At 41.1% G+C, this 13,760-nt stretch overlaps 1 long non-coding RNA gene across 1 annotated transcript; it reads left to right on the top strand.

Annotated features, from left to right (window-relative positions):
* The first annotated feature begins 185 nt into the window (after positions 1-185).
* On the top strand, positions 186-9,929 carry LOC148134598 (uncharacterized). Its single transcript, XR_015755798.1, has 3 exons — positions 186-1,447; positions 2,423-2,728; positions 9,567-9,929. It is a non-coding gene; the product is annotated as an uncharacterized LOC148134598 (long non-coding RNA).
* Positions 9,930-13,760: the final 3,831 nt, after the last annotated feature.

Below are 13,760 nucleotides of genomic sequence, written 5' to 3'. Positions count from 1 at the left end.
ACACTCCAGAGGCAGAATGATTAGAGAACATTTCCGCTTATGCACCAAGGGTCACGGCCTCGGGTCACCTCATGATAATTTTATAGGCTCCACCAGAAGCCGAAAAAAGGCAGACAACGGAGTTTGAAAGTTTACTCTACACTGTCTAAACTAAAAGTACTCTCAATGTCGGGACAGCCTGGGTTAGTAATGCAGAAATCGCCACCTAAAGCGCCCAACGAAACATTAATCAGCCAAAAATGTCAACGTTCAGTCAGGTATTCAGACACAACACGTGCACAATCCAAGGGCGGATTCTCAGAACTGGAGTTTTTCTCACACATCAATCTCATGGAGCACAAATCCCGGGATCTATTTGACACACCACACCTGTCAAATCCCAGGGAATGAGACTAAGATCTATCTGATACAGAGATATTACTGAACAGTAATTCTCAAAAATAATAAATCAGAAGTCGATGTTGATCAGGCAAGGCAGAGCTCATGAGTACCTGAAATATTCAGCCATTGAGATCTATATGACGCAAGATGGAATTGAGAACCAATCATAGCAACTGTTCACAGAGTCTGGAAATTATCAGCAGAGGAGAACATTCTCAATTTCTCAGAGTTGGTGAGGTGTATCATCCCGGGAATAGTGTTGTGAATCAGTCACGCACCTAATCTCATAATTTTGCATTTTTTCAAAAACGTGGCACCTGAAACTGGATGCAACATTCCAGGTGAGACAAGAGACTGTTTTATTTCAGTTTAATATAATTGCTCTGTGTTTGTTCTCTACAGGGTAGGGTGATGAAGTAGGGTTTATTTGCTCTTCTGTCCATGTATCATGGTACATTCCCTGATTTGTGCACATACACGCGGGGGATCCTCTGCTCCTGCACCCCTTTGGGTTTACCCCCTTACTATTGTATGTTCCCCTGAGTTCATCACAAAACAAAGAAGCACGTCACATCTCCCTGAGACTGAGATCTATCTGACACACCGATATTAATGAATAACAATCCTCAACAATTATAAATCACAGGTTGATTTCGATCAGGGAAGGCAGAGATTAGAAGTTCTGGAAACCCTGCTGCTTTCCATGTCCTTTCCCACAAGCCGTCTGTCAAGCTTTGAAGCTCTTAGCTGTTCTTCCAATATCCTAACATTTTACCTTAAATTGCTATTAATATTTTTCTGTAATTTTGCAATATAGACCAAAGCACAGGTTGAAAAAACAAGGACTCCAAACACTGAACTCTGAGAACGTACACGATAAGGCAACCTACATTCTGAAACGGCCTCCCATCCTCCCAGTCCCAGTGCTCAGCCCCTGCCTCTGCTGCTGCTGCAGTGACCTTCCTCCCAGAGAGAACATTCTGCCTTGCATTGATAAGTGAGGAAGGCTCACTGGACCTGATTTCCAAGTATGGGGATGGCAAACACGAGGGGACACAACTTAAAGGTGAGGAGAGATAAGTATAAGACAGATGTCAGAGGTAGTTTCTTTACTCATTGAGTAGTAAGGGTAGCTTTGCCAGCAACGGTAGTAGATTCGCCAAGTTTAAGTACATTTAAGTCGTCATTGGACAGGCAAATGGATGTACATGGAATAGTGTAGGTGGGATGAGCTTCAGATTAGTATGACAGGGCAGTGCAACATCGAGGGCAGAAGGGTCTGTACTGCGTTGTAATGTTCTATGTTCTATGATTCACTCTGATTTCTGTCCGGGGGTACTGCCAGCTGTTGGGTATTTCCAGCAGCACGGCACCTCGTGGGGCAGCACGCTGGTTCCGTGGTTAGCGCCGCTGCCTCACAGTGCTAGGGACTCGGGTTCCATTCCAGCCGCGGGTGACTGTCTGTGTGGAGTTAGCACTTTCTCCCCATGTCTGTGTGTGTTTCCTCCCACACTCCAAAGATGTGCAAGCTGGGGGAATTGCAAATGTTGTGTTCAGGGATTGGGAGGTTAGAAGCATTAGACAGGGTTAAATGTAGAGTAAGAGGGAAGGGAAATGGGTCTGGATGCGTTACTTTTCGTAGGGTGGGTATGGACTTATTGGGCCAAATGGCCTGTTTGCACACACTGTAGAATTTCAAAGAATTTGCATTTCCTTGGTTTGTATTTTGTGAAACTTCTCTGCTCTTCACTTGCAATCCAGTGAAAGTGTCAGTTGGTGAGATCTTCAAACAGTTACTGGGGTGGGATCAGGATGTTCTTCTTCCTAAATTATGTGGTAATGGTCAAGGTCGAGGCATGTATCTAAAGAGGGAACCAATGATCATGATCAGCAACTGGTAGGAAACAAACATAAACCCCAGTTATGCTGTAGACTTCAGCGGGAGCATACTGGCAAACGTTTACAGCTGAGGATACATTTGGGTAACTGATAAGGTCAAATGAACAGAAACTAACATGCTCAATTGGTCATTCCATTGTAGAGACACCGTCTCCCCCCACGCTTTATGGCCTGGTCTCCTCCTGTCAGGAGTACAACACCGGTTCTGTGATCTTTGGTCGTTTGGCGATGGACTATTCCCCTGACGTCAGCAAGGTAACCTGGAAGAAAGGTGGGGAGCTAATCACGACTGGATTGAAGACTTATCCATCAGTGAGAAACAAGAAGGGAACCTACACCCAGAGCAGCTAGTTAACCCTGCCTGGGTCAGCGGTACATTGCCCCAGCAAAATCTCCTGTGAGGTTCAACACAGCGAGACACACAAGAGCAAAGAAATGCCGTGTCCAGGTATGTGTTGTGGGAACTGAGATAAACAGAGCATCTATGATTAACATGAATAAGGTATTATTTATAACAGTTTTCACAGAATCACCTTATACAGCACAGGAAAAAGGCCCTTTGGTCCATCCAGTCCACACATATCAATAACAGCCACCTAACTATTCCAATCTCATGTGCCAGCACTTGATCCATTGCTTTGTGTGACTTGCCTTTGCAAGGATGCATCTAAATTATTCATACTTATTATGAGGTATGAGGGGCTCAGTCTCTACATGACTTATAGGCACTGAGCTCCAGACTCACACCACCCTCTTTTTGATTTTGTTTTCCCCCGAGATCCGCTCTAAACCTCCTGGCCTTACCTTCACCCTGTGCTCCTGAGGCATTGATCTCTCCATCAAAGGGAAAGGATTTGTACAGTTTATCCTGTCTGTGCCTTAAATAATTCCAGACATCATGATAATCTTCTCCCTAATTCTCTTCTGCTCCAAGGAAGACCCCCATCTATCTAATCTAGTTTCATAACTAAAACACTCCAACCCAGGCAAAATCCTGGCAAATCTCATCAATGCTGCCTTCAGTGTAATCACATTCATAGAGTCATAGAGATGTACAGCATGGAAGCAGGCCCCTTTGGTCCTACCCATCCATGCTGACCAGATATCCCAATCCAATCTAGTCCCACCAAGAGCACCTGGCCCATATTCCTCCAAACTCTTCCTATTCAAATATCCATCCAAATGCCTCTTAAATGTTGCAATTGTACCAGCCTCCACCACTTCCTCTGGCAACTCATTCCATTCACGTACCACCCTGTGAAAAAGTTGCCCAGTAGGTCTCTTTTATATCTTTCCCCTCTCACCCTATCCCTATGCTGTCTGGTTCTGGACTCTCCGACCCCAGGGAAAAGAATTTGTCTATTTACCCTATCCATGCCCCTCATAAGTCACCCATAGTATCTTTATTTTCAGCTACTAACCATCACCAGTAAATTGAATAATTTATGTTCAAAGCCCCTCCCATCATCAAAGGTACTGCAGAAGTAGGAAGAGCTAGAAGGAGATTGGAGTCAATTTTTCTTGTGGTGAAACATTACTGCTATTCTAACACAAGGGATTTCTGAGGGATGGTCCAGTGAAGCTATGTGGATGGAACTCATAAATAAGAAAAGCATGATTACTTTGATGCAATTGTAATAGTCCCCCCAGTAGTCAGAGTGAAATTGAGTAACAAATATGTTGAGAGATCTTATTTATACGTAAGAATAGTAGGATTGCAATAGTCGCAAATTTTAACCTTCCAAACAAAGTGGGACAGCCATAGTCTTAAGAGCTTGGATGGTGAGGAATTTGGTAAGTGCTAAAGTCAATTTTCTTCATTAATATGCAGATGTAATTATCACAGAAGCAGCAAACCTGACCTACTCTTGTGATATAAGGCAGGGCAAGTGACTGAATGGTTAGTAGGGGAGCTTTTTGGGGCCGGGGTCATAATTCGATTAGTTGTAAAATATCTACGGAAAGGATTGGCATTACATATGTTAAAGTTCTTAATTGGACTATGGCAACTTTTGATAGTATGAGACAAAAACTTTCAAGGGTTGATTGGAGTAGACTGTTTGCAGCTCAAGGAACGGCCGGCAAGAGTGAGGCTTTCAGAAGTGAGATAATGCCAGTTCGGAGGCGTGATGTTCCTGTTAGTGTGAAGATAAGGCTGGTAAGAGGAGGGAACACTGGAGGAATAAAGATATTGAGGCTCTGGTTCAGATTAAGAATGAATCATATATCAGATATAGATAAATGAGTTCAAGTGAATCTCGAAGAGTACAAGAGGTGCAGGGATATTCTAAAGAGGGAAATGAGGAGGGCAAGAAAGGAAAATGAGGTAGTCTTGGGAGATAATGTTAAAGATAATCCAAAGAGATTCAACTGGTACATTAAGAGCAAAGGGGTAGATCATAGAGTCATTGAGATGTTCAACTTGGAAACAGATCTTTCAGTCTCACTTGCCCATGCTGACCAGATATCCTAAACTAATCTTATCCCATTTGCCAGTACTTGGCCCATATCCCTCTAAACCCTTCCTATTCGTATACACACTAAGATGCCTTTTAAATGTTGAAATTGCACCAGCCTCCACCGCTTCCTCTGGCAGTTCATTCCATACACACCATCCTCTGCAAAAGTTACTCCTTAGGTACTTTCAACTTTTTCCCCTCTCACTCTAAACCTATACTCACGAGTATAGGTTTAGATGAGACTCCACCCACCCCAGGGAAAAGACCTTGTCTATTCACTGTATCCATGCTCTGATGATTTTATAAATCTTTATAAAGTCACGCCTCAGCCTCCAACGCTCCAGAGAAATCAGCCCCAGCCTATTCAGCCTCTCCCTATATAACTCTACATGGCTGTGAATATGTATAAGCCTAGAGGGATACATAAATCATGTTACATTTTATATAAATGCTGTTTTTTTTATTATCACTTAGTTTAAAATGGAGGATTGGTGCCTTTTCAATTTCATACCAGTAGCACAAAAAGACCTGGGGAAATAAACTGCAACAAAAAAAAATGGACAAAAAGTGATTGCAGTACGGATAATCTCACCATATCATTCGTGTAAAAAATAATTCCCTGTTTTGACCTTGCAGTTAATAGAGTCTATTAATTAGTCCAGTATTTGTAATAATTTTCATCTATCTGTCATTCTACATTTAGTTCTTATAGTTAACGTGTGGATTACTGCACCTCTCTAAAAATTAAAACAAAATAAAGTAAAACTGCAAATTAAATATTGTATCTAATTACGACAAAAACATTAGCAATTCAATGACACCAAATTGGAAAGGAATGTTGAAATGTAGCCAATTTTGAGGACTACAAGAAGTTGCAAGAGATCATTAATTAATTTACGGTATGTTCAAATAATTAGCAAATGAAGATCCACACAGATAAACGTAAGGTGTTACATCTTGGTCGGAATAATGTGCAGGTCATTTATTCAAAGATGCACGTCTAAGTGAGGGAGACAAACAAAGGGATTTCAGACAATTACATCAGTCACTAACAATTTCACCACAAGTTCCAAAGGCCATAAAAATGCAAACAAAGCTCTAAGCTTTATCTCTAAAGGGATAGATTTGAAAGTAGGGTCCCTATAAAAATTTGGTTGACTATAATTAAGAGTATTGCTAGCAGTTCGAGTTGACATATTATAGAATGCATGAGAGAGAGTGAAGAGAAGATTTATAAAAATGCTACACAAGTTTCTGGCTGTGCATATCAAAGAAGAATTGTTGTGCTGTTCAATTCTCTCTTGAAAACAAGGGATGACTGTTCTAAAATTATGAAATGTTTTGAAAAGAGAAGGTACAGAGAAAACATTTCACTATGGGAAAGAACATAACTAGAGGCTGTCAATACAAAACGATACCTCAAAAAATCCAAAAGGGAATTCAGAAGAAACCTCTTCACTGGAAGAATGATGAGAACTGGGTGGGGGGGGGGGGGGGGGGGGCAGGAGCGGGGAGGCGGAATATGTGACCAGACGGAATAGTTGAAATCAATAGTGTCGATGTATTTCAAGGAAACCAAGCGAGCACATGGAAGGGATGGGAATAGAGAATTACAATGGGCCATTTAGATGAGGAAAGATGTGAAACACCTTGAGTGGAACATAAGCGCTGGCATGGACTGATTGTGCCAAATGGTCTGTTTTTCCTCTATAATCCTGTGTAGAAAACCACCATTGTATGAAACAAAAAGTGTATTAAGAACATCAAGAAGAATTATAAAGTTTCTCACAAAAAGTCTCAAGTATCCAGCACTGAATGTAAATGATTTTATCACATGGCCACACTTCACTATTTGCTTGATAGCACTGAAACAGCAGTAATCATAGTACTCTTACTAGGAGTAGGAGTAACCCAGTGTCCATGCTCCAATTGGGGGATCCTAATGACTTATTAATGGTCTCAGTAGGACCTGCTAACCTGGTCCTGGGAATGTTGTGAACTGTCTAGCCCTCACGGCTTCTTTCACTCACTTACTCTGATTTCCAGTTACCGTAATGATCGCCACCATGAACAGGAGACTGTTCCAGTATGCAGATGGGATACCCTGTTATGAGCCATAAGGTACTTCATTAGGAGGGACATCCTGCAGGCGTGTCTCTAGGAAGCAGGAGGTGGTCTCCCACACAATGGAGGACCCACCTACTGCTAACAAACTGCCAGCATTGGCTGGAACAGACTCTACATTGACCACCTGAGTGGCAATCCTTTCCCTAATTTGGGATCAATAAAATACTACGGAGGTGGAAATATGAGAGCCACTGAAACTCCTTCCTTCCCTTATCATCTTCCACCCTATTATCCACCTAATGACCTTGCAACCTTCCCGAGAGGGCTGATAGAACTCAGTCCCATTCCAATATTCAAGAACATGAAGAGCTGGCAAACTGGTCAACATTGATAAAGCTTAACACAAACAGTCTTGACCTGACTGTCAAATTCTAAAATGTAACTTGAAATGAGTTCACAAAAACTAGCAGAAGTACAGGAACAGCCACTTCCATCCATCAGAAACAAATTTCTATGATTGGGAACGGGTGGTCTGCTATTTGGAATGGAACAGTGCATTTGAAAAGTTAATGAGCAGCAGCAATATTTTGTGTCAGACATGTGCACAGTTTGAAGCTGTTTGCTGATTCAGTTTTGCTAAAGCTTTGGCAGATACATTCCAATTAGAATCAATTAAATCTGCCAAAGTGGACATTAATACTCACATTTATGAGATGCTTTAACATAGAACATAGAAAAGTACAGCACAGAACAGGCCCTCTGGCCCACAACGGTGTGCCGAGGTTTAACCCTAATGTAAAATATAATAACAACCTACACACTCCTCAACTCACTGCTAAACATGTGCATGTCCAGCATTCGCTTAAATGTCCCTAATAACTCTGTTTCCACCACCACCTCTGGCAATGCATTCCATGCATTCACAACTCTCTGTGTAAAGAACCTACCTCTAACGTCTCCGCTATACCTTTCTCCTAATATCTTAAAATTATGACCTCCTCATACCAGTCAATCCTGCCCTGTGGAAAATTCTCTAGCTATTGACTTTATTTATTCCTCTCATTATTTTGTATACCTCAATCAGGCCCTCCTCTCTTCCCCCTTCTCTTTAGAGAGAAAAGTCTGAGCTTATTCAAGCTTTCTTCATAAGGCAAGCCCTCCAGTCCAGGCAGCATCCTGGTAAACCTTCTTTGCACCCTCTCCAAAGCCTCTATATCTAGCAGGGCGACCAGAACTGGACACAATATTCCAGGTGTGGTTTCACCAGGGACTTGTAGAGCTGTAGAAAAACCTCACTATTCTCAAACTCGATTCCCCCATAAATGAAAGCCTAAACACCATATGCTTTCTTAACAACCCTATCCACTTGGGTGGCAACTTTGAGGTATCCATGTACTTGCACACCCAGATCCCTTTGTTCCTCCACACTGCCAAAAATCCTGTTTTAACCCTATATTCAGCATTCGAGTTCGACCTTCCAAACTGGAAAAGGATGCACCGAATGCCAAACAGGAGAAGGTTTTTTTTAGATTAGATTACTTTACAGTGTGGAAACAGGCCCTTCGGCCCAACAAGTCCACACCGACCCGTCGAAGCTCAACCCACCCATACCCCTACATTTACACCTTACCTAACACTACGGGCAATTTAGCATGGCCAATTCACCTGATCTGCACATCTTTGGACTGTGGGAGGAAACCGGAGCACCCGGAGGAAACTCACGCAGACACAGGGAGAATGTGCAAACTCCACACAGTCAGTTGCCTGAGGCGGGAATTGAACCCGGGTCTCTGGCGCTGCGAGGCAGCAGTGCTAACCACTGTGCCACCGTGCACCGTGCACAGAGAAGAGTTAGGACCAATGACCAGGAACATGAAACCGGCTTTTAAGCAAGCTTTCAAAGAGAGAATGAGTACCAGAGGGCATCTAAGGACGTTTATCAGTAAAGTACATCTAATTCAGGGGCTTGACCATACTCATGGACAAAAAGATATAAAGCAATCAGAGAACCAAAGAACAGAGTGTGTATAAAAGGGGTACAAGAGACAGCGTGGATCAAGGCCTTGAAGATCTTACAGACAGACATAAGTTTAAATTCAATACATTAGATGATAATGAGCTAGTTAAGATCTCAGTCCTTTCTCCATAAGCTGAAAATGTGTTGCTGGAAAAGTGCAGCAGGTCAGGCAGCATCCAAGGAGTAGGAGAATCGACGTTTCGGGCATGAGCCCTTCTTTATTTCCTGAAGAAGGGCTCATGCTGACCTGCTGCGCTCTTCCAGCAACACATTTTCAGCTCTGATCTCCAGCATCTGCAGTCCTCACTTTCTCCTTTCACTATAAGCACAAGTTTAAGTTTACCAGTCTTGTCCAGGCCAGCATTAAATGGGATTTTTATTTGCGCTGTGCACATCTCCTGATTTCACAAGATATCTTAGTTTTGTAAATTCAATAGAATGCATTTTCCACCGTTCACCAATTCATTAAATAGAAATTGACAGAAATAAACAACTTTCCAAAGCTGTCTTTCAACAGCCAGACTGATACAATATTCAAAGAGGATCTGCATGAACAAAGTGGGCTTGTCAGGGGGTTAAATCATTTCAAATTCGAAAACTAGATTCCATTTTAATCATATCAGCTGGATGTTGGATACTCCATTAACAAAAGGTTCCCAAATTCAAACGGTTGTTTGCAAATACAGAAATTTGGTATTGCTGTTAAATAGGACATGCTCTTTTTTTTGTCTTGCATTCATCAGGATAGCTGCAAGGCTTTTGATATAAAGGGAAACAACATTTTACACTGAACAAGGAACGAATTCTGATGCTTTGGAAAGTGCACAATGATTGATCGAGATGTCCCCAATGGAAATGGACTGGTCAGATGGTAATGGACAGTTAACAGCTAAACTTTGTTAAATTTTCAATTGGCAGATTGCCTGAGTGGTCAAGGTATTGCCTTGCCAAACGAATCAGAGAATGGCCATCACCAATTTAGTCGAATCACAACAAGCATTGGCAGTTAACGGCCAATCATCACCTGGTCCATTCTCCATGCCTTTACCAATCAGCATGCATTACTCAGACAGATTAAATGCTTTCTCGCTATCCATTGGTATTCTTGAGAGTGTCCTGCTAAGTACAATATTAAAGACTTAAATAAAAAAACTTATTTTCATCAATACTCAAATTTCCATGTTGTACCAGCTGGCAGAAGTGAAACTTAACTATAATGTATCAGGCCTACAATGAACTGGTAAAGTTCGGCACTGGTCTCAGAGGAAAACCAGCAACAATGTCCTTGTGGGGACATTACTTTCCCTTTGATACTATACAACAACAATTTCAAAGCCATTGAGGAACAGAAATAAATAGAAACAAACCACATGCACATACACACAGCACACTATTATTTAAAGTAATAGAGAGAAATTCTGCACTAACAGAAAACCTAATTGTTATTCTGAATAGTGAATGTGGCACCAAAAGCACCCTTGTGATAATGACAGTTTGAAAATCTAGCCCTCTTTGGTTTGCAGCAGTTGAAGAGTTGGTCAATCTAATATGAGCCCCACTCAGTTCCGACATCAGTATGTGACCATAGATTCAGATTGTTTTTAAAGGCAGATATCAATATGAAATTACACAGTGGCAGCAGCACGGCTATCCTATGGACAGCACTACAGAGATCTCACACACATTGGCCCTTTAATAAAGAAATGGGGCAAACCTCAGAGATAGGGAAATGTAAATGAAGGAACCACTAACAAGATTTCATCCAATTCGATAGTAACTGATACCTGATCACCAAATTCAGCTGCCACTTGAAAGGATGCAAGAAGCCCCAAAAGGAGATGCTCCAAATTTCACTAGATTCTGTATCACATTATCGCAAGAGAGCTTTGTAGTTGCCTCCTAGCAGACATTATTTTTTTCCACATACCACGTAGGTTTGACAGAGAAGCATTGGCTCTGATCACAGATCAGAACCGAATAGTGCAGAACCACATCATAACTCATCTCGAGAAGCTGTGTCAATGGGTGCTTGGGTTTGCAGTGCCTCTGTGTTCTGAGCTTCGGCCCCAATCTCTCGCTGTTCCCTAGTTTTTCTGATAAGTTGCGGTTCCAGTCAGTGTGTATTTCATCATTGTCCCAGATTATAGAGGTTTCAGTGTCAGTGAGTTCACCAGTATAGTGGGTTGGGTAAATCAGCAGTGGCTCCTGGTGCTCATAGAAGAGCATATAATTATCCCTGTTAAATGACCGAATAACAATTAACAACAGTATATTTGACCTGCTATATTTTCCATTACTGACTGCAATGAATCTACCTCATGGGATACAGAAACTCACCAATGTGAGTAAAAATCTCTTAAACTTTGGGGAAAACTCAGGCTATTGTCTTAACAGAATAAACTCCATACAATAATGCAACAAAAATAAGCAGATTGAAGTCAAATGATGCACAGGTTTGATGAAGAGCAAAACCCCCTCTACCCTAGCAGGAAGGCAAGTAGAAAAGTTGCGCATTTATATAACATCTTAATGCAATCTCAGAGTATCCTAAACATCTCTTTCCAGATCTCTGAAACAAGTGCAGAACCCCTGCGGCCACTGTCAACTACATACTATCAAACCCAGGGAATCATAGACGGAAATATCAGCTTAAAATGTGTGTAACAATTTAAAATGTGTGTTTAATACCTCCGCTCGAGTAACTAGCAAAATTGTTTCGTGGTATGAACAATAAAGGAGAATAGTTCACTTGGCCCTTCGAGCCTGATCCACCATTCAATAAGATCCTGACTGACTCGATTTTAACAAGCATATAAAACATTCAACTAACAATATCCCACTTTAGCTTCTCTTATTCTATCATTTTAGTATATTCCACTACATAACTATTTTAAGCTGGAGAATAATTATCCTGCTGTTAATCACTGATCCACACAGTACTGCTCTCCTCATGCACCATTCTTTTCCTCAGCCTATTCTTTAGACAAGATAAAATAGTTTGGAACAGACTCCACTGTTTGCTGGTACTTGACACAATGAGTACTATTGAAATATTTGCTTTAATCCTTTAAAACTGGTTCAATTGATTTTATATTTGCATTCAATGGTATTTTAGTTTGATCCAGATGTTAGTACAAAGTAAAATATTACAGCACTGAGCTTTGGAAGTTGGAAAGGAATGTTTTCTTACAGCAGAGAATGAAAAATGAACAAACAAGTTGAGTAATAATACATGCAGGTTCTGACAAAGTCAATTTTCAATCAGAGATGTTCTATACAACAACTGAAGATAATTTTGATCATTTAGTCACATGTCAGAAATGTGATATCTCATTTGTGTACCATGGGAAAAGCAGGAAGGAGATGATGACTAGATCATCAGCTCATCGGGATTGAGCGATAAATATTGGCCGGGACACCAGGTATAATCTCCTCACTTTAATCCAAAATAATAAGGGTCCCTTTAGAGGGCAGAGTGGCTTTCGTTTAATGTTGAAATGATCCTGAAGAAGGGCCTGTGCCCAAAACGTCGAATCTCCTGTTCCCTGGATGCTGCCTGACCTGCTGTGCTGTTCCAGCAATAAAGTTTCAACTTTGATCTCCAGCATCTGCAGACCTCACTTTCTCCTGGCTTTCGTTTAATGCCTCATATACATCTGATGTGCAGGATTATCTCAGCACTGCGCTGCTGTGGCAGTATCAAATAGACTATTCTAAACTCGATGGTAAATCTTGAACCCTCTGACTCAAAGTTCAGCACACTGCTCAGTGACACCTGAGCAATACACAATACTGGCAGCTAATTTTATTCAAAAAGGTGAAGACAATTTCAGCTTTCTGACACCAAAATGCACTGCACCAGTTTACAGTCATGTCAAGTGGTATGAAGAATGTGCCAGCTACATTTCAAATACTAACCAATGAAGTAATTTCTTTGTTCCCCAGTTGCGTGGTACACATTGATGACCTGTTTTTTAGTCAGACATGGAAGGAAAATTTGCAGAATTTCTCAAAATTATTCAACTTTGGGAGGCAGGCTTGGTGGTAAACCTGGCTGACAGCAAACTCAAGAAAACACAAATCACTCTCCTGGACCATGTCATTGAACATGGAAAGATGGCCCATCGACCAAAAGAGATGAACGACTACAAAACATTCTTGATTATCCAAATGAGACGGGTGGGGATAACTAATTGTTCGGATAACTGATTGTTCAGATAACTCATTGCTCGGATAACCGATCTAATTGCAAACAAAGGACCTTGAGATCTTGTTCGGATAATCTGAAATTTGGATAATTGACATTCGGATAACAGGGGTTGTTCTGCATTTGGTAGTACTATGAGTGGGTTTTATCAGAAAGTTGTACGGAACCTTAGCAGTGTGGCTGCTTGACTCACTGAATTACTGTAGAAATGCAGGAAGTTTCAATGGATGGAAAACTATCAGAAGGCATTTGTCAGCCTGAAGGTTGTGTTAACTACTGCCCCAATATTAGCGACAACTAATACCCAAAGCTATTCAAGGTAGTTATCGTTGCAAGTGATAAAAGTGTCCATGCTGTGCCCTTACAAGAAAACAACGAGAAGATAAAAAGACTTATCAATTGTTTCTCAGGAAGCTAAATATTCATCAACAGGAATATTTGGCAGTTGAGAAAGAGATCTTGAGTTTGGTATTGGCATTACAACATTTGCCAGTAATGTTCATAAATATTGATCATAATCCATTAAAGGTTTTTGGAGAAATTTAAGAACAAACATTGTAGACTGGTTTTCAGGGCATGTCTTTATGAGAAAGTCTGTACATTATTTTACAGGACAATCTGACTCTCCAGCAATTTCTCTCATGTTGTTAGATTCCACATTATAAATACAATGTAGCCACATGACAAATCAAACTTACTTTTTCGTCACTGCTTTCTTTTCTGTAGAATT

Source organism: Chiloscyllium plagiosum, unplaced genomic scaffold (genome assembly GCF_037043375.1).
Source record: "Chiloscyllium plagiosum isolate Xiang-an unplaced genomic scaffold, Cpla_swu_hap1 HiC_scaffold_53Y, whole genome shotgun sequence".
Lineage (NCBI taxonomy): Eukaryota > Metazoa > Chordata > Chondrichthyes > Orectolobiformes > Hemiscylliidae > Chiloscyllium > Chiloscyllium plagiosum.
This window is presented reverse-complemented; position numbering and strand designations above follow the sequence as displayed.